This window comes from Rutidosis leptorrhynchoides, chromosome 8 (genome assembly GCF_046630445.1).
Source record: "Rutidosis leptorrhynchoides isolate AG116_Rl617_1_P2 chromosome 8, CSIRO_AGI_Rlap_v1, whole genome shotgun sequence".
NCBI classification, from domain to species: Eukaryota; Viridiplantae; Streptophyta; class Magnoliopsida; order Asterales; family Asteraceae; genus Rutidosis; species Rutidosis leptorrhynchoides.
The window spans coordinates 132,512,355-132,535,016 of NC_092340.1; the positions used below are offsets into that span (position 1 = coordinate 132,512,355).

Here is a 22,662-nt window from a genome sequence, read left to right on the forward strand (position 1 = left end):
TAGGGTGGGTGAAGCGTGGTATAAATTTAAAAGCAGACAGTCTGTGCAGACCCTTGTGCGCGCCGCGCAGGGTTAAGGGTAAGCGCCGCGCACCATGCCTGCTACAGATTTCTGTCTTTTTCTAATTTGAATTAAATGAGGGGCTTTTTGGTCATTTCACTTGAGGCCGGATCTGAGGCCATATCAGCTGGATTGGATGTAGTTTTGGATCACTTTCACATCCACAAACACTCCCATCTTATCTTAGAGAGAAAGAGAGTTCTAGAGAGAGGAAGCTAGAATGGATGATGAAGATGGTGATTTTTGCCCAAATTGAAAGCGAGTTTTGGTTCTCCTTGGTGTTTCTTGTTACTAGCTCGGTTTTGGAGTTGAGGTAAACCCTAGATTCGATTTAATTACTTTGATTTTGATTTGGGGTTAGGGTTTGAGCTAGTTAGGGTTATAAACCCCATTTCTTGTGAAATTTGGGGGTTATGGGTATTGTTAGTGTAATTAAACCTAATTATTGTGGGTTTAGGGTTAGATGACAAATTTGGAAGCATTTGTCATTGGTTTGGGTGTTAATCACTAGATTGTAAGTGTGTTGGTGATTTAGATGTTCATAAGAACATGTTAGTTGGTTAAAATGGGTGTTAACCTTGATTTGGAGTCAAACTAAGATATGAGGTCAATATTTGATGAATCAAGTATATACATGTTTGATTTAGGTGTTAATTGGTGTTTTGAAAATATAATCACTAGTCGTTAGTGATTTTGGGCGTTTTCGGGACTTATGTCAAAATGGGTGAAATGAATTGGGTCAAATTTGGTAATGACACTAAGTTTGGATTAATTGGATGATAAGCACTTTTGTTAAGTGTTTAACGGCGTTTGATATGATTACTACCTAAGTAGTAATTTAGTGTTAAGACCTAGGTTGGTTTAAATGGCGTCAAGTATAATTTAGGTTAAATTGTACTTGTTGAATGGGTCGGAATTACCATCCATAGTGGTAATTGGTGAAGTCCACTTTAGGTGTCTAAATGGGCGGATTGTGGAAGTAGGTATAAACCCTCGGTTAAGGGTGTTGAAGTCGAATTCTCTTGTAGAGAATGTATGTTGATTGTGTGTATATCTATATGCGTATTATAGGTAAAAGCTTGCTCGGTTGCGTTTGGAGGCGGTTTACATATATGATTTGTGCGGGCATCTCGAGGTGAGTGGAATGATTATACATGTGTGTATATAATGTATCTATTTGTAGGGCGGGGAAGGGGCCGGGGTATATGTTGTTTATACCACCAAGAGTTAGTGATATATTTCGTTGTACACTAACGATGGATATTTCGTTGTCCAAATTGCCCAAGAGTTAGTGATATATTTCGTTGTACACTAACGATTGCTTGAACGGATATTTTGTTGTCCGTGTCACCTCGGGGTTAGTGATATATTTCGTTGTACACTAACGGTTGTTACGAACACCGATGGGAAATTCGAAGTACCATTCCCTTGTGTGTTGGTTAACCTTAATTACGTGTTGTAATGTAGCATAATATATTATTCGAGTTATATATGCTATTGTTGTGCTAGCTTGTGGTCTTGAAGATTGTAGCGTTATACTTTGCGATGGTATGCTATATAAATTGCTAGCGTGTATGAGGTATTTGTGTAAGTGTTTGCAAGTAGGTATATTATATATGTATATGTATAATTATTGCATTCACTAAGCGTTAGCTTACCCTCTCGTTGTTTACCTTTTTACAGGTATCGTGTTATGAAGCTAGTTAGTCGTTAGACTATATGTGTAGGAGCGCTGGGGCTCGACGGGGTACCTATTGGATATTTGAACGCGGTTTGGGGATTTGGTAGTCCCCGGGATTATGCTCTTGGTATCGGGTTGGGTTATAGAGTCCTAACTCGTCTAAATGTAGATTGGGTTGAACTTGTATTTTTGTACTTAATGATAATTTGGGTATATGTGGGCCCAGTGTCGTAAAACTCGTTTTATTATTGGAACGTGTTAGTTTTACTTATTGTAATATGTCGTGAAAGCCGTTTTGTCAAATAGTATTGGGTAGTGGTAGATCTTTTTGCGTAAAATGAACATTTTGATCAGAACTGTCCAGGCCTTTGTGCGCACGCGCACATAGGGGGTTGCGCGCCGCGCACCCCACTGTAAATAAAAAAAAATCTTTTGCTGCGTATTTGGTTGGATAACGGGTTGAGTCATTACAAGTGGTATCAGAGCATAGTCTAAGGGAATTATGTGACCTTGGAATAGGTGCCTAGTCTTAGACTTATTGGCGGTTATGCATTATTTGCGGGACTTGTAGGAATACGGGTCGGATTGAGATTTGTTAGTGCCTTAGAGTAGGTGACTAACTAGGACTTGTGTTTGTCCAATGCGGGATTATGTGGGGCCTTATTTCATGAGTAAATTAGTGCCTTAGATTGCTAGTGCCTAATGTAAGTAGGCGAACTTGGACGTTGTGTTAGTGATAGTCGCCTAGGTTGTAGGTTGACTTGTAGTTGCGGTGTACTGTGTATATCTATTATTATATTGTATATAGGTGTATATATATACAGGTATCTATTTGTGCGGTGTCCTAGGGGCGAATCTATTGGAAAGATTCGAATGTTTGACGGTTTTGAGTGATCAAGTTCACGGTAAGGACTTGGTCATTCGGGTACTAGGAGTTATCGCGTGTTATCTTGTGTGAATGTTGCTCCAGTCCGGGTAAAGTACTTTGCGTGACCATGTGAAAATGGTAAGGTACGCATTTGTAATAGTGACAGATCACCATTATTACGAAAGTGTATCTTGACTTCAAGCATGACATGACGAGTACCGAACGGAGGAAACGTGGCATGGTTGGGGTAGATTCAGGATAAATTAGGAATCTTCTATCGGTTCCTAGGATATAGTTGTCTCGGGTGATGTGCTTGTAGTCACATCGGGTTCATTGCGGGTCGGGAAGTGTTACGGTGGATTCGATTAGTTATGTGAGTGAGCAAACTCACGAGTTCGGCGCGTACTTAGTCACCCTATGTAGTGGATGCACTATTGAGATTGTCATTTGTTGTAGTTATCCATCGTAACTAGGATGACCAATTTATATGCGTGTGTGTGTGCGTCGAGGACTTGAATTCCGTGAAGGAATGCGACAAGTCTAATGATTTTAGTTGGGTTGTACTCGGTAGAGTGTGTGTGGTTAGAGAATCGTGATAGGATTCTAATTATGAGTCGCCTTGGAATTGGCGAATCGAGGAGTCTTCGGGTCATTAAACTCATGGGAGTGGGACCCATATGATGATGATTGTGTTAGTGTGTTGTGGATTATAGGGTAACACTCCTAACGGAATACACCTTGTTGTTGTGGTTGTACCGATATGTGGAAGGGCGTAAGACTTGGTGTTTTCAAGCACCTCTCAGCGTTAGATGGAAGTTTTTTTCGTTAGGCTATATCGATTGGCTTTGTGGAAATTACGGGTAGCGTGTGATTGCTAGGAACTTTCGATAATACAATAAACCGTAAGGTTTGTCGAGTAGGTATAACTTCGGGTCATTATTGTGGAGAGACGGGTGACATCGGGTGTGTGTAACCCAAGGTTCGAGATTCTAAAATTCGGTAGGTTACGGAGGGAGTTTGCATGACACGGCGTCAGGTGCCTTCTTATACATGCTAGTGTGATGTTCAACTCCGGTGATGGTGTGATCGTTATGCTTAGGGTGCCCGTGAGATACCCTTAGAGGCAGCGGAGATTACAATAGTGATCGACGGGTGATAGTGATTCGACGATTGCGAAAGTCGAAGTTTAAGAGCATTGCGGTAAATACTTCTTATGAAGTGATGGGTGAGCGCATCTTATTACTCTTAAGTGATAGACGGGTGAAGATTACCGGTGGACCGGTGATGGATTTAATGGTCGGTTAGACCAAAGGTAATGATGAAGTGTTGATATTGCGATCGATATAATTAATGTGTCGGATTGGTCACTCTTCCCCATGAGAGTGAGCAATAGTTAATAAAAGTTTGTTGCGTGGAAGGTCGGGTGACCTAGACTGAGATGCACAACTGATTAATCATAGTGGCGTATGCCTAGGCTTAGAGGCGTACATAGGATTTTGGTGGAGTTCGCTTTACGAATGATGAAGGGCTGTTAGTTGTTAATCGTGGTACAAAGGTGTGATGCTGTCGCCTGTACAACATCTCCAGTGATTGTGCATGACGGCTCTGAGAGCCTAAAGTAAATTTACGGTGGTTTGGTGTGGATGATCAACGATGAGGGTGATCAGGTGTTTCGTGAAATGGGAATTCCGCAGGATATTATCATCTTGGCGGTGAGAAATGGAGCTAAATCCTAAGTGGGAGAGTTTCTTTTACTGGTGTAACAAGGAAGCTTCATTGGTGTTTGTATGGTGAAATGTCGGGGTGTACCCTGCTAAGCCTCAATAGGTGTTCAGAGTTCCTAACGATGAAGAGTGACGGGTTTTTGATGTCGACTCGAGATCGTGCATTACGATTGTGAGTTATTATTTGGGAATGTTATGCGTGAAGATTGTGATGATGGGATCGAAGGAAGTGTAAGACTTCCTATGTAAGGTGGTCGTATAGTACCAATGTGCGGTACGAGACCAAAGGTGAAGTTTGAGATCCCGGAGTGAGAGAATGAAGAGGTCGTTGCGGGTGCTCCCGTATTGAAAAATCTGGGTTGGTGTGAAACTCGGGTAGTACTGTTGAGGGAGTATGAGTTTGATATCATGGCGAATGCTGTATTTTCCCTATCGGGAAATGTGATATTAGAAATTTTCAGTGGATTATTCCACTTTATGGACGATTGTGAGGCAAGAGTGTCGATATTGATTATCTCACGTAGAGACACGCGGATGTTGTTTGGTTGCACGAGTGTGTACCCTAGTGAAGTGACCCGTAGGTCGCATCAAAATGTCGAGACCATCCCTAACGGACGGTCTAGGTAAGAAGGTTCACCCGGATTTGGTGACTATTTTGTGAGTCGTCTGGCTAATTGTGGAAATTTTATGTTGATGTTTCGTCTAACTCGCGGTGTACTATTGTCGTCCTGGATTAATCCAGTGACATATAGTCGTGTGCGGATTGATCGGTGGGAAGGTGGTACCCCTGAAGTGATTATTTTGGGATTCCCGAAAATTCTTCGTTGAAGGAATGATCCGGTGTGGAGCCAGAGGAAGCTAGGTTCTTGGTCCAGATAATATTCATGAATGATCGGTTGAGTAGTACATTTAAGAACCGATGGAGTACTGAGTTTAAGGAAGCGTGATGACGATGGTTGTCGGTGAATTGTTCTACTTTGGGTTGAGTGTGAAATGTATTGTACGAGTTGGGTACTCGGTGTAGGCGCAAACGGTTGTTTTGACTCGATGGTTGATTACCCGATATTGATGTAAAATGTGATGCGTTAGTGTACGAGGCGAGGATTCGGATGCGTGATTACTACATGTGTGACCCCGCGTTGGAAGCGGGAAGGTTCAAGGGGGAGTGCTTAACTTCTAGTATGTGGTGCGGATCACGAGGACGTGATCGATTCTAAGTGGGGGAGAGTTGTAACACTCAAATATTTATGGTACATAGAGTTAAAATGATGTACGTAGGGTGGGTGAAGCGTGGTATAAATTTAAAAGCAGACAGTCTGTGCAGACCCTTGTGCGCGCCGCGCAGGGTTAAGGGTAAGCGCCGCGCACCATGCCTGCGACAGATTTCTGTCTTTTTCCAATTTGAATTAAATGAGGGGCTTTTTGGTCATTTCACTTGAGGCCGGATCTGAGGCCATATCGGCTGGATTGGATGTAGTTTTGGATCACTTTCACATCCACAAACACTCCCATCTTATCTTAGAGAGAGAGAGAGAGTTCTAGAGAGAGGAAGCTTGAATGGATGATGAAGATGGTGATTTTTGCCCAAATTGAAAGCGAGTTTTGGTTCTCCTTGGTGTTTCTTGTTACTAGCTCGGTTTTGGAGTTGAGGTAAACCCTAGATTCGATTTAATTACTTTGATTTTGATTTGGGGTTAGGGTTTGAGCTAGTTAGGGTTATAAACCCCATTTCTTGTGAAATTTGGGGGTTATGGGTATTGTTAGTGTAATTAAACCCAATTATTGTGGGTTTAGGGTTAGATGACAAATTTGGAAGCATTTGTCATTGGTTTGGGTGTTAATCACTAGATTGTAAGTGTGTTGGTGATTTAGATGTTCATAAGAACATGTTAGTTGGTTAAAATGGGTGTTAACCTTGATTTGGAGTCAAACTAAGATATGAGGTCAATATTTGATGAATCAAGTATATAAATGTTTGATTTAGGTGTTAATTGGTGTTTTGAAAATATAATCACTAGTCGTTAGTGAATTTGGGCGTTTTCGGGACTTATGTCAAAATGGGTGAAATGAATTGGGTCAAATTTGGTAATGACACTAAGTTTGGATTAATTGGATGATAAGCACTTTTGTTAAGTGTTTAACGGCGTTTGATATGATTACTACCTAAGTAGTAATTTAGTGTTAAGACCTAGGTTGGTTTAAATGGCGTCAAGTATAATTTAGGTTAAATTGTACTTGTTGAATGGGTCGGAATTACCATCCGTAGTGGTAATTGGTGAAGTCCACTTTAGGTGTCTAAATGGGCGGATTGTGGAAGTAGGTATAAACCCTCGGTTAAGGGTGTTGAAGTCGAATTCTCTTGTAGAGAATGTATGTTGATTGTGTGTATATCTATATGCGTATTATAGGTAAAAGCTTGCTCGGTTGCGTTTGGAGGCGGTTTACATATATGATTTGTGCGGGCATCTCGAGGTGAGTGGAATGATTATACATGTGTGTATATAATGTATCTATTTGTAGGGCGGGGAAGGGGCCGGGGTATATGTTGTTTATACTACCAAGAGTTAGTGATATATTTCGTTGTACACTAACGATGGATATTTCATTGTCCAAATTTCCCAAGAGTTAGTGATATATTTCGTTGTACACTAACGATTGCTTGAACGGATATTTCATTGTCCGTGTCACCTCGGGGTTAGTGATATATTTCGTTGTACACTAATGGTTGTTATGAACACCGATGGGAAATTCGAAGTACCATTCCCTTGTGTGTTGGTTAACCTTAATTACGTGTTGTAATGTAGCATAATATATTATTCGAGTTATATATGCTATTGTTGTGCTAGCTTGTGGTCTTGAAGATTGTAGCGTTATACTTTGCGATGGTATGCTATATAAATTGCTAGCGTGTATGAGGTATTTGTGTAAGTGTTTGCAAGTAGGTATATTATATATGTATATGTATAATTATTGCATTCACTAAGCGTTAGCTTACCCTCTCGTTGTTTACCTTTTTACAGGTATCGTGTTATGAAGCTAGTTAGTCGTTAGACTAGATGTGTAGGAGCGCTGGGGCTCGACGGGGTAGCTATTGGATATTTGAACGCGGTTTGGGGATTTGGTAGTCCCCGGGATTATGCTCTTGGTATCGGGTTGGGTTATAGAGTCCTAACTCGTCTAAATGTAGATTGGGTTGAACTTGTATTTTTGTACTTAATGATAATTTGGGCATATGTGGGCCCAGTGTCGTAAAACTCGTTTTATTATTGGAACATGTTAGTTTTACTTATTGTAATATGTCGTGAAAGCCATTTTGTCAAATAGTATCGGGTAGTGGTAGATCTTTTTGCGTAAAATGAACATTTTGATCAGAACTGTCCAGGCCTTTGTGCGTGCCGCGCACATAGGGGGTTGCGCGCCGCGCACCCCACTGTAAATAAAAAAAAAATCTTTTGCTGCGAATTTGGTTGGATAACGGGTTGAGTCGTTACAGTTGAACTACAGGTTCCTCTACAACCGCTGGGGCTGGAACCGCGGCGGGTTCAACTTGTTCTTGTTGTACTGGTTCGGAAGAGGTATTCCTACAGCTTCAAAATAAGAACGCATACGAGCGTCTTGGGGTTCAGCTAGCCTCACTAGCCAATTTGGAATCAGCGCAGTGAATTGATTATCAGATACCATCGGGGTATTCATCTTCAGCTCCCCAAATCATTTCATCTGTAATCCATGTGTACCTGGTACAAATATACTTGCATTTCTGCAAGCATTTATAGCATCATGGATAAATATACAGAAAAACCTTTCGCAATGGATGTATGAACCCCTTGGCTTATCAACTTGAGCTTGAACCAAATCCCATATTAGTTCTGCATAGTCAGGAGCTTCTACTCTTATGAAAGAGTAGAACAACTTCAGCATAGGCACAGTCAGGCTGTCGGATCCACTCCTTGTCATCAGCAAGCATCGGTTGATGATTGAGAAGATCACGTACCACCTTGAATGCAGATATTTCTTCTGAAACTTAGCCGGAGGAACATTGCGGGCTCCAACATAACCAAGATCAAAGACAGATGACATCATCTGTTGAGTAGCAGGAAAAGCAGGAGCATTCTGCACAACAGGAAGTCTGAATATCCTCTTGAAATTAGTCTTAGTGATACTCCTCCTCCCTTGAACTCCTCTCAGTTGAAATTCAAAACGAGCTTGTGTTCCCTCTGGATTTTCAGCAGTAGGTTGTGAAGCTTCCACAAACCTAATTGTTCTGTTAAGTAGCTCCAGATCTGTTACAGGTACACTGACTGTAGAGTTTAGAGCAGGCCACAGAGTGTGCCTCTCTAGAATTGCAGTCCAGTAGTTGCAGGGAATGTTGGTTTCAGAGTTGATGAAGTGATTATTCATCATTTAACTGTATAAATAAGAAATAGAAGACCACAAGATATTTAACATTAAGCATATATCTCTATTCTTATTTGCCTTTGAAATCCTTTGTATATGTTTTATCTTTTATATTTTTTGATTTTTATGGTTTTTCTAAGATATAAAAATCTTTTATTCTCAAATATGAACAAGTAATTGACAATCATGACAATCATATGATATTCATCACAATACAAATTCATCATGCAAAATCAATTGTATAACACAAAGAATCAGAACAACACTTAGTCAATTTTTAAACACAATATCAAGCAGATTCGGTAGTCATGAAAACTTGAGATTCTGTAACCAAATAAGCTTGAGTTTTCAGATCAGAAAGATATAGAATAAACATGTTAAGTGTTTGAAGATAAAAATCAGAAAGTTTCAAGGTACCAAAAGTCAGATTCGGCATCAAGAGAAGAACAGATTCGGTATCTCCAAAATTAACATAAAGTCACTCAAACATGCATATTCTATCATGTAAAATCACAACCATAATCAATTAACCACTCAATTAGAAGCAGATCAACATGTTAATCGTATGAACAGTCTCGGTACAGTAGACAGAACATATTCGGTAGATACAAAATCCATCAAACAATTAATTAAACATGTAATCAAACTTGGTCAAATGATAGATCAATCAATATAACTCAGAGTAGACAAGAATTCATGTTAATTAACCAAATCAATTGAGTTTAATCAAAGTTTAAAAGAATACGACTCAGACTCGGTATAAACAACATAATTTCAAAATTGAGAGTCACAATATAGTTATTTTGATCTTTTCTGGTTGAAAAACATTTAATTATCTCAGATCTACACGAATGTAACTAAAGCAATGATAAAAATGAAATTATACCAAAGATTTGAAGAAATAGAAGAACGGATTCGGTAGTTTAGGCAGATTCGTTATGATCAGTAAGACTCGGTAGGTAATTAAGCACAGTAAGAGAGTTAGTTTGACTTTGACCCTCCTTTTATAGATACCGAAGATAAAATACCGAATGGGCCTATTTTACCGAATACAGTCCACTTTTCAAAAGTTTATCAATTTTAACTTCAAAATCTTGACAAATTGATTTTTCCTATTAAAATTCATTTCAATCTTTTCATGGTAAACAATTCTGAGACAATTTTTGAAAACTTTGAACTTACCGAATCTGTACTGTTGGATGTCAGATTCGGTATAATGCTAAAAATAGCATTTATTCAGTAAAAATCAAATATTTTTGGATTTTATCTTTTCCAATTTTTATGAATTTTTTAAAATAAGATTTTACTTAAAAGAACTTTGAATTAGTGAACAAAGTACAAATCTTCAGTGATACCAATTGTTAAAACGGGTTGCATACTGAAATGTATACAAGCCTTAGTGAATTATTTCAGATATAAAACAAAGAATTTATGAATTCACTTTTGAAAAACAACATTTTTTAGTAATTTTCTCATTTTCTCCCTTTTTCTCCCCCTCAAAATGTGATATACAAGAATGTAAATCAGCATTTTGATAAAATTCCCAAGAAAATGAATTAACTCCCCCTTGAAATATGATATCAATGAGTTACCTCCCCCTTTCGTAACCATTGAACAATTATATCAAGGAAGTTATCATAAATCTAAAGGCTCCCCCTTAAAAGATGATATCCAAAGCATATGAAAGTAGTTGTGTGACGACCCGGAAATTTCCGACCAAATTTAAACTTTAATCTTTATATTATTCCGACACGATAAGCAAAGTTTGTTAAGTTAAATCTCAAGAATTTTAAACTGTGTTCATACATTCATTATAACCTCGACCAAATTCCGACGATTCACGAACCGTTATATATAAATAGATATGTATATGTATATATATATATTATAACTTGAGAATATTAATAAAGTATTGAACGTATAATACTTTACACGAACGTATTTATTTCAATATGATTTTCGACGAAATTAAAAAAATATATATTAAATGATTGAATTATCAGAAACATTGAATTATGATTATAAGTCTCTGATGAGAGGTCCACTATAATTTGAGAAAATCTATTCCTCTTAACGATATTCAGAATAATTTGTAAAGCTATTTATAAATAAAAGCAAAAAGTATCATTTACGAAAGTTAGACAAAAGTTAGTGGAGAATTGGTTTCTATAATATTCTATTAATCTATTTTCAAACGTACAAAGACGTTTTCAGTTTAAAAAGAACTTTATTATTAAAACGTATATAACATTTATAAATATCTAGAATCACTTTTGACAACTCATTACTTAACCAGTATAATAAATATAACGATATTTATATTTTATTTCATTAAATATATATAACGATTTAAATTAATATTATATATATTTATACGCGTATTATACATACATAGTTTTTATACTTTTACTATACTTTAACTTTACCTTTACTTTACTTTTACTTTACTTTAACTTTAATAATTCACTTTAATAATTCATACTTTAATAATTCACTTTAATAATTCATACTTTAATAATTCACTTTAATAATTCACTTTAATAATTCATACTTTAATAATTCAATTTAATAATTCATACTTTAATAATTCATACTTTAATAATTCACTTTAATAATTCATACTTTAATAATTCACTTTAATAATTCATACTTTAATAATTCACTTTAATAATTCATACTTTAATAATTCACTTTAATAATTCATACTTTAATAATTCACTTTAATAATTCAAAAATCAATTATAAATAGAATTCAATAAGTTTCATTATTTCATAGAAACTTGAAAATATATTTCTCTAAACTCTTTCAATCGATTTATAAATATTATATATATATATATATATATATATATATATATATATATATATATATATATATATATATATATATATATTTGCTCAGTATTATTTCAAGATATTATTAGTATACATAAAATATTACGACGGAGTACTGTCCGAGTGATTTCAAAATAGTTTTTTTGAATGAGTCGAAGCTAAGGAAATTATGGGTTATAGCTATGGAGGTGATGGGTATGGTTCATGGGTATGCTCGTGAGGTTAATCTAGTGTTTATCATCTCCGTTGCGTCTACGTACTTTCCTGCAATATTGAATCTCAATATTGATACATTCGTGAATCCGAGGCCAACCTTGCACTTGTTAAATGACGTTATATGTATTTTTACTACGAAATACAGTATTGTGAGTTTCATTTGCTCCCTTTTTAATTGCTTTTGCAATATATACTTTTGGGCTGAGAATACATGCGCTGCTTTTATAAATGCTTTACGAAATAGAGACAAGTGATTAAAAATGATATTCTGCGGATTGATGTGCTAGGTAATTTAGTTACATGTTATAAGAGCATGTAAGCGCGAATCCTAAAGATAGATCTATCGGGCTTAACACCCCCATCCTGTAGGCTGCACTAGACATAAGAACTAGTGGGCGGATGTTTAGTACTTCGAGGATTATTTATACACTTGCGAGTGTACATATCCATCTTTGCGAAGATGACTTATTATATTATTGTTAAGGTTGGTTACTAAGGCCTCAACATAAGCAGAACGGTTTAATACACTTGCGAGTGTACATATATTTATAAACGGAAATCTTGTGGTCTATTAATATATTGAAATTATTGTTATGATAAACCTATGAACTCACCAACCTTTTGGTTGACACTTTAAAGCATGTTTATTCTCAGGTATTAAAGAAATCTTCCGCTGTGCATTAGCTCATTTTAAGGATATTACTTGGAGTCATTCATGGCATATTTTGAAAGACGTTGCATTCGAGTCATTGAGTTCATCAAGATTATTATTAAGCCAATTATAGTTGGATGTATTATGAAATGGTGTGCATGCCGTCAACTTTCGTTGTAAAGAAAGTTTGTCTTTTAAAAACGAATGCAATGTTTGTAAAATGTATCATATAGAGGTCAAATACCTCACGATGTAATCAACGATTGTGAATCATTTATAATGTATATGAACGGGTCCTTTCAAGTTGCTCCCCCTAGAAAGTATCTACTCATCCTAAACACAAGATCCCAAGAATAAGTCCCAACAGATCTAAGGAATATCAAGCACTATACTCTACCATGTCAATCTCTTTGATCAAGAACTTTAACCTAAGTTCATCTAAAGGCTTAGTGAACATGTCAGTTAATTTCACGTTGGTAGGCACAAAGTATAACTCTACATCCCCTTTCTCAACATGGTCCTTAATGAAATGATAGCGAATATCTATGTGTTTAGTCTTAGAATGCTGGACCGGCTTGCTTGTTATTGAAATAGCACTTTGTGAATCACAGTAAATCGGGGTCTTAGAAAACTTAAAGCCATAGTCTGAAAGTTGAATTTACATCCACAAAACTTGTGAACAACAATGAGCTGCAGCAATGTACTCAGACTCAGCTGTTGATAAAGACACACAGTTCTGCTTTTTGGATGACCAACCAACTAGCCTATTCCCCAACATCTGAATTGATCCAGATGTGCTTTTTCTATCAACATGGCAACCGCCATGATCCGCATTAGTGTAACCAGTGAGATTGAAATCGGATCCATGAGGATACCAGATCCCAAGGTTAGGTGTACCTTCAAGGTACTGAAAAATCCTAACAACCTCTTTGGAATGAGATTTCTTAGGGTTTGACTGAAAGTGGGCACAGACAGTTACAGCAAGTGGAATGTCAGGTCGACTTGTAGTCAGATACATTAAAGAACCAACCATGCTTCGATAAAGTGTAACATCAAAGGGTTCCCCATTAGTATCAGCATCCAGTAAAGTCCTCATTGGGGTTGTCATTGGTTTTAAAGCAGTCATTTTAAAACGTTTTAGCATATCATTGATATACTTTGTTTGACTGAGAAAAATCTCGTTTGGTAATTGTTTTACTTGTAACCCCAAAAAGAAATTTAACTGGTCAAGCATGCTCATTTCGAATTTGTTGGCCATAAGGTCACCAAATTCTTTGCATAAGGCCGGGGACGTGGAACCAAAAATAATGTCATCAACGTAAATTTGAACCAAGAGAATGTGACCGTGGTTTTTACGGATGAATAGCGTTGTATCAATCGTTCCACGAGAGAAGCCATTATCCAGCAAATACTTTGTTAAGGTCTCGTACCATGCACGCGGTGCTTGCTTCAGACCATACAAAGCTTTTTCCAAGTAGTATACGTGATTTGGATGAATGGGATCGACAAAGCCTTCTGGTTGATATACATAGACTTCCTCTTGAAGATGACCGTTCAGAAAAGCAGTTTTGACGTCCATTTGTAATACTGTGAACTTCATATGAGAAGCAAATGTAAGGAAAAGACGAATAGCCTCAACCCTAGCAACCGGAGCAAACGTTTCATCATAATCAATACCCTCTTGTTGTCGATATCCCTTGCCACAAGACGTGCCTTATTTCGAACCACAATACCATCAGAATCCTTCTTGTTCTTAAAAATCCACTTAACCCCTATTGGTCGTTGACCCGTTGGTCTTGGAACTAATCGCCATACTTTCAACCGTTCAAATTGATTGATCTCTTCTTGTATTGCAACCACCCAGTTCGGATCTAGTAAAGCTTGAGCAACCGTTGTTGGTTCAATCTTACTAAGAAAGGCAGTGTATAGACACATATTCCAAGTAGCCCTTCGAGTTGAGACTGGAGCAGATGCATCACCAATAATAAGATCTATTGGATGACTTTTAGTCCATCAGTTGTGTGGAAGATGTTGTACATCAGTGGCATCCATTGAAACATCAACCATTATTGACGTTGAACCTTGATCTGCTTGATTTGATGTAACATGATCTAATGGATTCAATTGATTATCTGGAGAAACAGCTGGAGTTGTATCAACTGATGAATCTTGAATTGGTTCAAGATTATCAGTAACAAGAGGTGGTAGGGAGGATGAAGAAGCAACAGGTGAATCAGTTGGTGTTGTATCTTCATCAAAAAGACTCTGTTGAGTCTCCACAGTAGTTGACTGTGACGGTGTAACCGGTACGGTTTGAACATTTGAAATCCGTTGAGGAGCATAAAGACTATCAAACAAGATATCCAGTTCCTCTGATGTAACCGTAGGAACATCCTTCGTTGAGAAAATTGAGTTTTGCGCGGAAGAAGAAGTAGCCAGGTTAGGATCGGGTTTTAAACTGAGTTGTTCAAAAGCCATTCCCAAAAATTCATCGAACTTGACATTGATGCTCTCTTTAATCATTTTTGTCCGTTTGTGATAAACCCGATAAGCAACTTTGTTCGAAGAATAACCTAGAAATATGGCTTGATCGCCATTTGGATCAAACTTTCCGAGGCTGTCAAAATCATTAAGCACATAGCATATACAACCAAAGACACGTAAATATTTGACATTCGGGCATCTACCATATAATAACTCATATGGAGTTTTATCAAAACGTTTATTAACAATACAACGATTTTAGGTATAGCATGCAGTTGAAATGGCCTCCCCCCACATTTTTGGAGGTAGTTTGGAGTAAGCAAGCATCGTTCGAGCTGCTTCGCACAACGTACAATTATGTCGTTCGACTACTCCATTCTGTTGGGGGTCCGAGTAGCAGAGAACTGATGTTCAATGCCTTGGTCTTTCAAATAACTATCAAGCAGGTCATTCTTAAATTCCGTCCCATTATCAGTCCGAATGCTCTTAACATGTTTGTTAAAAGATCGTTGAGTCTTTTTAATGAACTCAATGATAATGGCGGGGTCTCTGACTTAGTTCGCAAAAGAAAAATCCATGTAAACCGGGTATAGTCATCGACAATGACAAGCACATGTTTCTTGCCACCGAGGCTAGAAATATGCATGGGTCCACATAAGTCCATATGCAATAATTGCAAAGACGATGAAGTACTAGGGTTTTGCTTAAGAGGATGATTAGACCATTTCAGCTTACCCATCGCACATGATGGACACACATGATGCTTATCATAGTGAAAGGTTGGAATAACATCAACTAAGTCGTTAGAGACTAGTCGATTGATACCCTTGTAATTCAGGTGTCACATCCGATGATGCCATAACCATGAATTTTCTTTGGTAGAACGAGTGGCCAAACACATGGTTTTATGTGAAGGTGCATCATTGAGGTTAATAGTGTACAGTGAAGCACAACGTTTACCAACAAGAAGATCATTTCCTTCGGTGGATTGCACCGAGCATTGTCGACGTTCAAACAGAACTTTAAGATATCCATCGCAGAATTGACTCACACTAAATAAACTGCACCCCAAACCTTCAACATATGAAACCCGTTTGATTGTTATACCATTTTGCACATAATCTCCGTAACCCGTTATCGCTGCAATTTCATCATTTCCAAAAGTAACCGTTCCTAGGAATTTGTCAATGAAGTTGACAAGCAAGGATTTATCGCCCATCATGTGTCGAGAACAACCGGAATCGATATACCAAATACAGACGTTGAAACCCTGTAAATGTGAATTTCCTAGAGTTTAGGTACCCAAAGTTTCTTGGGTCCTCTACGGTTAGTACCAGCAATAAACTTTGGATCAAAAACAAGATAATCACGTAAAGCATCATGCAGTTTAGAAAATAAAGCATCATTTAAAACCACATTACATGAAGCATCATACGCAATATCAAGTTTTACATCGTTATCAGAAGTCTTAACACACAACTTATTCCAAGTAGATGTTTTGTTCACAGACGAAAATTGAAAAACATGAGATGATTTCCTAGACCGACTAGCAGATTGCGTTGGTTTGGTTGCTACTTTCTTAGTCGTGGACTTAGGAACCCATACAGATTTGTAATTCAAGTTTGGATTATGACCTGTGACACGAAAAACACCTTTATTAGTTAGACGTCCAAACTTTTCAGTTGACACATGAGATGATTGATTTTGCAAAATTTCCAATTTGATTTTACGTTCTTTTGCATCATACTCACTTAAATCAGGTTTAGGACTTGTGTGTTGTGTGGACTTAACTGATGTCGTTAAAAGACTCGCTTTTGAAGTTTTTTCATTGGAATCATAGGAATCTTTTCAGTTGACACAGAACCATCGGGAGAATGAACCTTTTTGACAACAAATTGAGTTGTAGAAACAACTTTTGAACCACGATTGCCAAATTGAGATCGTAGAGGATTTTTAAGAATAGTAATGGGTTTTACATCCTTAGATGTTGACGTTCCCTTTCCCTTCTTACTAATCCCACCAATACATTCAAGCACATTGGTTTCAACATTAGACGATTGCTTAAGTGTGTTAGCCTGTTTCAGTTGAATTATCTTTTGTTTTAAGCTTTTAATCTCAAGACATAATTCTTCAGCAGAAACTATCACTCCACCCTCCTTAAAAACATAGGAACATTCTTTCTTAGGCAGTGAAGGCAATTTATCACACAGAGCAAGCATTTGTTCTAATGATTGGCACTTAAGTTGCAAGTCAATATTCTCCTTTTCTAGTTGAGCTACTATACGATTCAAATTACGTATAGCAGGTAAATGCAAATAATAATCGTGCAAAGGATCAAGTTGACTTTCAAAATCTATCAAAGGTTCAATGATCGGTTCAGTATGAGGTTCTACTTTTTCATCTAAAGAATTTTGACCTAGAGATTCTGTCTCAAAGAAAACAGTTAGTTCATGTGCTAGGTCTTCACGAAAAATATTATCAGAACATGCAGGTAAAGCCGGTAGAATTGGTTTCACATCAAAAGTTGGTTCATCAAACACCTCATCTATGTTAACAATGCTAGAACTAGGTTTGTTAAACACATCATTCTCAAGCATTAAAATGTATTTCTCTAGCATGAGTGTAGGAATGTAAACCAATCTACGTGTCGGCACATAATTAGCACATTGCACATTCTTTTCAGTTTCAACAAGTTTCTTCAAGAAAGCAGGATTTGATTTACCCATTTTTGCATTAATTTTCTCATACATTAAGCTAATTTGATGGTATTTTTTAGATTTGCGATTAACAATAATATCATCAAAATTAGCATCAGAAGAATGCACAAAATGCGGTGGTAAACCAGCTTAAAAGTAATCAGAATGATATAATCCTGGAATCTTTTTGGAAGCTCCATCTAAGATCTTAGGATCTTCAAAACCCAACCCCCACTTTTCACCATGAATCGTTTTTGGTCTATTCATGAAAATCGTTTGTTTTGAAAGTTCCATATCCATGATAGCTTTGGATTGCTCTGTTCGATAGAGTTTTTCCTCATATCGAGCAAGTTGAGCTTTCATTAGAACAGACTCTTTTGACAACGAAGAGATTTCAGTGTCTTTTTCAATTATTTCGTTTTCCAAATGAATAATTTTCTTGTTTAGCTTTGAAAGTGTGGGTTCATGTTGGTTTTTTAAATCAGAAAGATCTTTTCTAAGAATTGAACTTTTTCTGCAAGTCGTTCAGATTTTAAACGATAATCAGTTCATTCGACTTTAATCAGATGAATTGTCTTTTTAAGATCTTCCAACTCAGATTTCGAGGAGCTGAGTTGGACGGTCAACTTTTGCAATTCCGATTGTAATTTGGATGAAGATGGTTTGGTCTCAGAAAGTTTGATTTTATCTTTTAAAACCTTGTTTTCAGACTTTAAGCCTTTGACTTCTTTTGACATTGAGACCAGATTCTTCATCAAGTCATTTTGCATTTTTATAAAATCAGGTGAGATTTCAGTTGATTGTACCTCATCATCGTCAGATGTTGAGTCAGAATTCTCCAATGCTTCCTTAGCTTTGATGAGCTTAGTCACCTTGCAAACATTTGCATGTTCAACCTCCGAGTCTGAATCATCAGTTCAGTTAAACCAAGTATCATCAACCGGTTTCAGCTCTCCCCCAGTTTCCACAATCTTAGCCATCAACATTTTCTTCTTGTAGTAAGCTGCGTCCTTCTTCTTAGGCATCTTGCACTCACGAGAGTAATGACCAGCTTTGCCATAATTGAAACAGATTGAATCTTCCTTCTTGGAATCATCAGCACGTTGTTGTTTGGATTGATCAGCTTTCTTGTAGTACGAGGAAGATGATGAGTGTTTGCGTTGATTGCTTGATTTTCCTTTAAACTTGTGTTTGTTCAAGGCGTTTGTGAACATGGCTGCCATCTTGACTAATTCAAGGTGTGAATCATCAAAATCAGAAAGATTCAACTCTTCAGAATTAGTTGATTCTTCAACAAGCACTTTCTTGGACAAGCTTTTGGAAGTCGTAAAAGATTTGCTCTTCTTTTTGGCAATTAGGGCAAGAGGATCGCCTGGAGAAGACTCTTTCCTTCCTTCTTGAAGTTTAGACACGTCAGGTTAGTAATGCATAAGAACTCCAACAAGCTCATGAATAGTCAACTTGTCAATCTCTTTGGTAGATCGAACAATGGTTCCATAAGGAAGCCAATCAGCATTGAGCTTTTTGAGGAATTTCATGCTGACTTCAGCATGTACTTTTATAATCTTACACCTTTTCAACTCATTGAGAACACCATTGAAACGATGGTAGGTATCCTTGAGTTGTTCTTCTGGTTCCTGCTTGAAATCTTCATACAATCCCAAAGCCTTATTCAATTTAGTAACATCTGACATGTCATAACCTTCTTGTTATCATTTGATCTCATCCCATATATCTTTTGCAGTAGTGTTGCTATCAACATTTTCAAATAGCTCATATGGGATAGCTTGCATGACAATATTCTTAGCCTCTATGTCACCCTGAGCTCTTTCACGTTTATCATCAGAAAGTTCATAGACTGGAATTGGCATACCAGTATCCGGATGAAAATCAACAACTGGACCATCTCTCAGAGAAGCCCAAATATGTTTAGCTTTCTCACCCTTATAGTCTATGTACTGAGTAATACGATGAAGCCACTGAGTGTACTTGCCATCAAACAACACTGGAGGTCGGGAATCTGATCCAATGATAAGAGTATCTTGAGTAGACATCTTAAATTGAGGTAGATTCGGTATTAAACACAATCTATGATCAGGGTTCAATATAAAATCTAACAAGAATATCAGATTCTGTAAAAGATTCGGTACAGTAGCAGATTCGGTAAGTGGTTCGGTACTGTAGCAGATTCGGTAACAATTCGGTAAACCAGATTCTGTATCAGAAACTGATAAGAATCACAAGTAACACACTCAAATTCGGTATAGATTCGGTAACCACACAACTTGAAGCTTCAATACACTTAAAACCAAAGAATTAAGTGAAACCCAGATTCTGATTCGGTAATTGACTCGGTAGTCAAATTCTGTAAAATATTATGTGTAAACTCAATCCAATTCCCTTGAATTAGATTCGGTAACCTTGCTGCACAAGAAAACAAGTTAGTAACAAACAGAATATCAATGATACCGAAGATTCAGGATACCGAATGTCAACTGTAGCAGTTGACAATACCGAGTCTAAGTCTAAAACTTAGAAATATAACAGAATCCTTTCTCAAACCACACCAATTAGCAGTGTATGAACAAACTGAATGTGATAGAATTACAAACACACCACAATCTGCAACACTTAAGATGAATTTCCAGTAATGAAGCAGATTCGGTATGACAGTTACGATACCGAGTGTTGATCAAATCTTCAAAACTTGAAGAATTGAAGAAATTGAACCGACAGAAATGTGATTTAACACCTCACGAACACAACTGAATCTTTAAATCTTCACAAAACACTAGAATCAAGCTTGAATTAAGCAATACCGAGAGTTTTAGCCACAAACTCTAAAAATCAACTTGATTCTCCATAATTGAAGTTAAAAAGCTGTAATGATGATCGAAACTCTTTCTAATAGACCTAATACACCTTCGCTGAACTTATCACAAGAATCTGAACGTCAGATTATCAAATTCGATAATATCGAATCTGATTCATTTTACCGAGAGTATTCAGATTTTGTAATCTACAATCTCTGGATCGATATAGTGATGTAGAATCACTTCTTAGAAGCTCTGATACCAAATGATAGGTCAGATCATGTTGAGATTGAGAGAAAAGATAAGATAGAGTGAGATTCGGTATATAGGGAGAAGACTCGGTATGAGAGAGAATCGGTAAAATTACATTCCACAGCTTCTAGAACTCGGTTACAATGCAATGGCTATCTAATTAGGACTACTTAGGTTCCTTATATAGCCCTCTTCTAAGGAACCTTCATTTAAGCTTAATTCACATTAACACTATACAACTTCGGGGTCCTTACATTATTTAAGCCGAAGTAATCGTAATGTTGGGCTAAAATATTACGATTGGGTAATTGGGCTTTGTACCATAATTGGGGTTTGGACAAAAGAACGACACTTGTGGAAATTAGACTATGGGCTATTATTGGGCTTTATATTTGTTTAATTGAATGATAGTTCATTAATTTATTATAAAGATTTACAATTAGACGTACCTATAAATAACCATATACACTCGATCGGACACGATGGGTGGGATATTTATAAGTACTAATAATCATTTATTTAACTGGACACGGGAATGGATTAATAGTTAATGGACTTATTAAAACAGAGGTGAATTATATACAAGGAAAATTGGTGTAATTATAGTTTAAGTCCCCAATTAGTTGGAATATTTGACTTCGGATATAAGGATAATTTGACAAGGACACTCGAACTTTATATTTTTGACTGATGGACTGTTATGGACAAAAACCAGATGGACATATCAAATAATCCAGGACAAAGGACAATTAACCCATGGTAATGAACTAAAATCAACACGTCAAACATCATGATTACGGAAGTTTAAATAAGCATAATTTCTTTATTTCATATTTTTATTGCAATTTTATTTACCGTCATTTTATTTATCGCACTTTAATTTATCGCACTTTAATTATTGTCATTTACTTTACGCTTTAAATTAAGTTATATTTATTTTTAATATTTTACATTAGGTTTTAACTGCGACTAAAGTTTTAAAATTGACAAATAGGTCATTAAACGGTAAAATCCCCCTTTTATAATAATAATACTACTTATATTTATATTTATATTTATACAAATATAGTTTTAAAAATATAGCGTTAAACTTGGCTAGCTCCCTGTGGAACGAACCGGACTTACTAAAAACTATACTACTGTACGATTAGGTACACTGGCTATAAGTGTTGTAGCAAGGTTTAGGTATATCCATTCTATAAATAAATAAATAACTTGTGTAAAATTGTATCGTATTTAATAGTATTTTGTAGTAAAAATATAACTATTTCGTATACACCTCTACGCACATCAGTTAGAAAGTTCCTTCATTTCGAAAGGTGCTAAACGGTATGGTGCTTTAGCAACAGGAGCAGCACCGGGAACTAAATCAATTTGGAATTCAACTTGTCGAGGAGGTGGAAGACCAGGAAGATCTTCGGGAAACACATCGGGAAAGTCTTTAACCACTGGTACGCCTTCAATACACTTCTCTTTCGATTCAATCATCTTAACGTAGGCTAGAATAGTTGGATAACCTTTCATAAAGTATTTGTGGGTGTTAATACAGGAGATAATGTTGAGATTAGAACCACTCTTGTCGCCTTGAATGACTAGAGTCTCTCCATTTCTCAACGGAATGTTAACGGTTTTATCAAAACACAAGATTGCAGCATGTAATGGACGTAACCAATCCATTCCAACTATGACATCAAAACTTCCGAGCTCGACCAGCAAAAGGTCTATCTTAAATTCTTTGTTGGCTAAGATTAGGTTGCAGTTTTTATAGATTTTATCGACTTTCATGATCTTTCCATTGGCTACTTCTACTAATCGTTTAGTTTCTAAGGGTTGAGGCTTTTCAGTAAATAGGGTACAAAAATCACTAGACACATAACTTCGGTCGGCACCAATATCGAATAAAATAGTTGCATAACAATTATTGACAAGATACGTACCCGTGAATACCTCATCCTCATCTCGGGCTTCAGCAGCAGTAATAACAAA

At 36.8% G+C, this 22,662-nt stretch overlaps 2 long non-coding RNA genes across 2 annotated transcripts; both read left to right on the plus strand.

The window, feature by feature from the left end:
• The first annotated feature begins 288 nt into the window (after positions 1-288).
• On the plus strand, positions 289-1,759 carry LOC139861232 (uncharacterized). Its single transcript, XR_011763692.1, has 3 exons — positions 289-373; positions 1,132-1,195; positions 1,744-1,759. It is a non-coding gene; the product is annotated as an uncharacterized lncRNA (long non-coding RNA).
• Positions 1,760-5,753: 3,994 nt separating this feature from the next.
• Positions 5,754-7,566, plus strand: LOC139864863 (uncharacterized). Its single transcript, XR_011764522.1, has 3 exons — positions 5,754-5,983; positions 6,742-6,805; positions 7,354-7,566. It is a non-coding gene; the product is annotated as an uncharacterized lncRNA (long non-coding RNA).
• Positions 7,567-22,662: the final 15,096 nt, after the last annotated feature.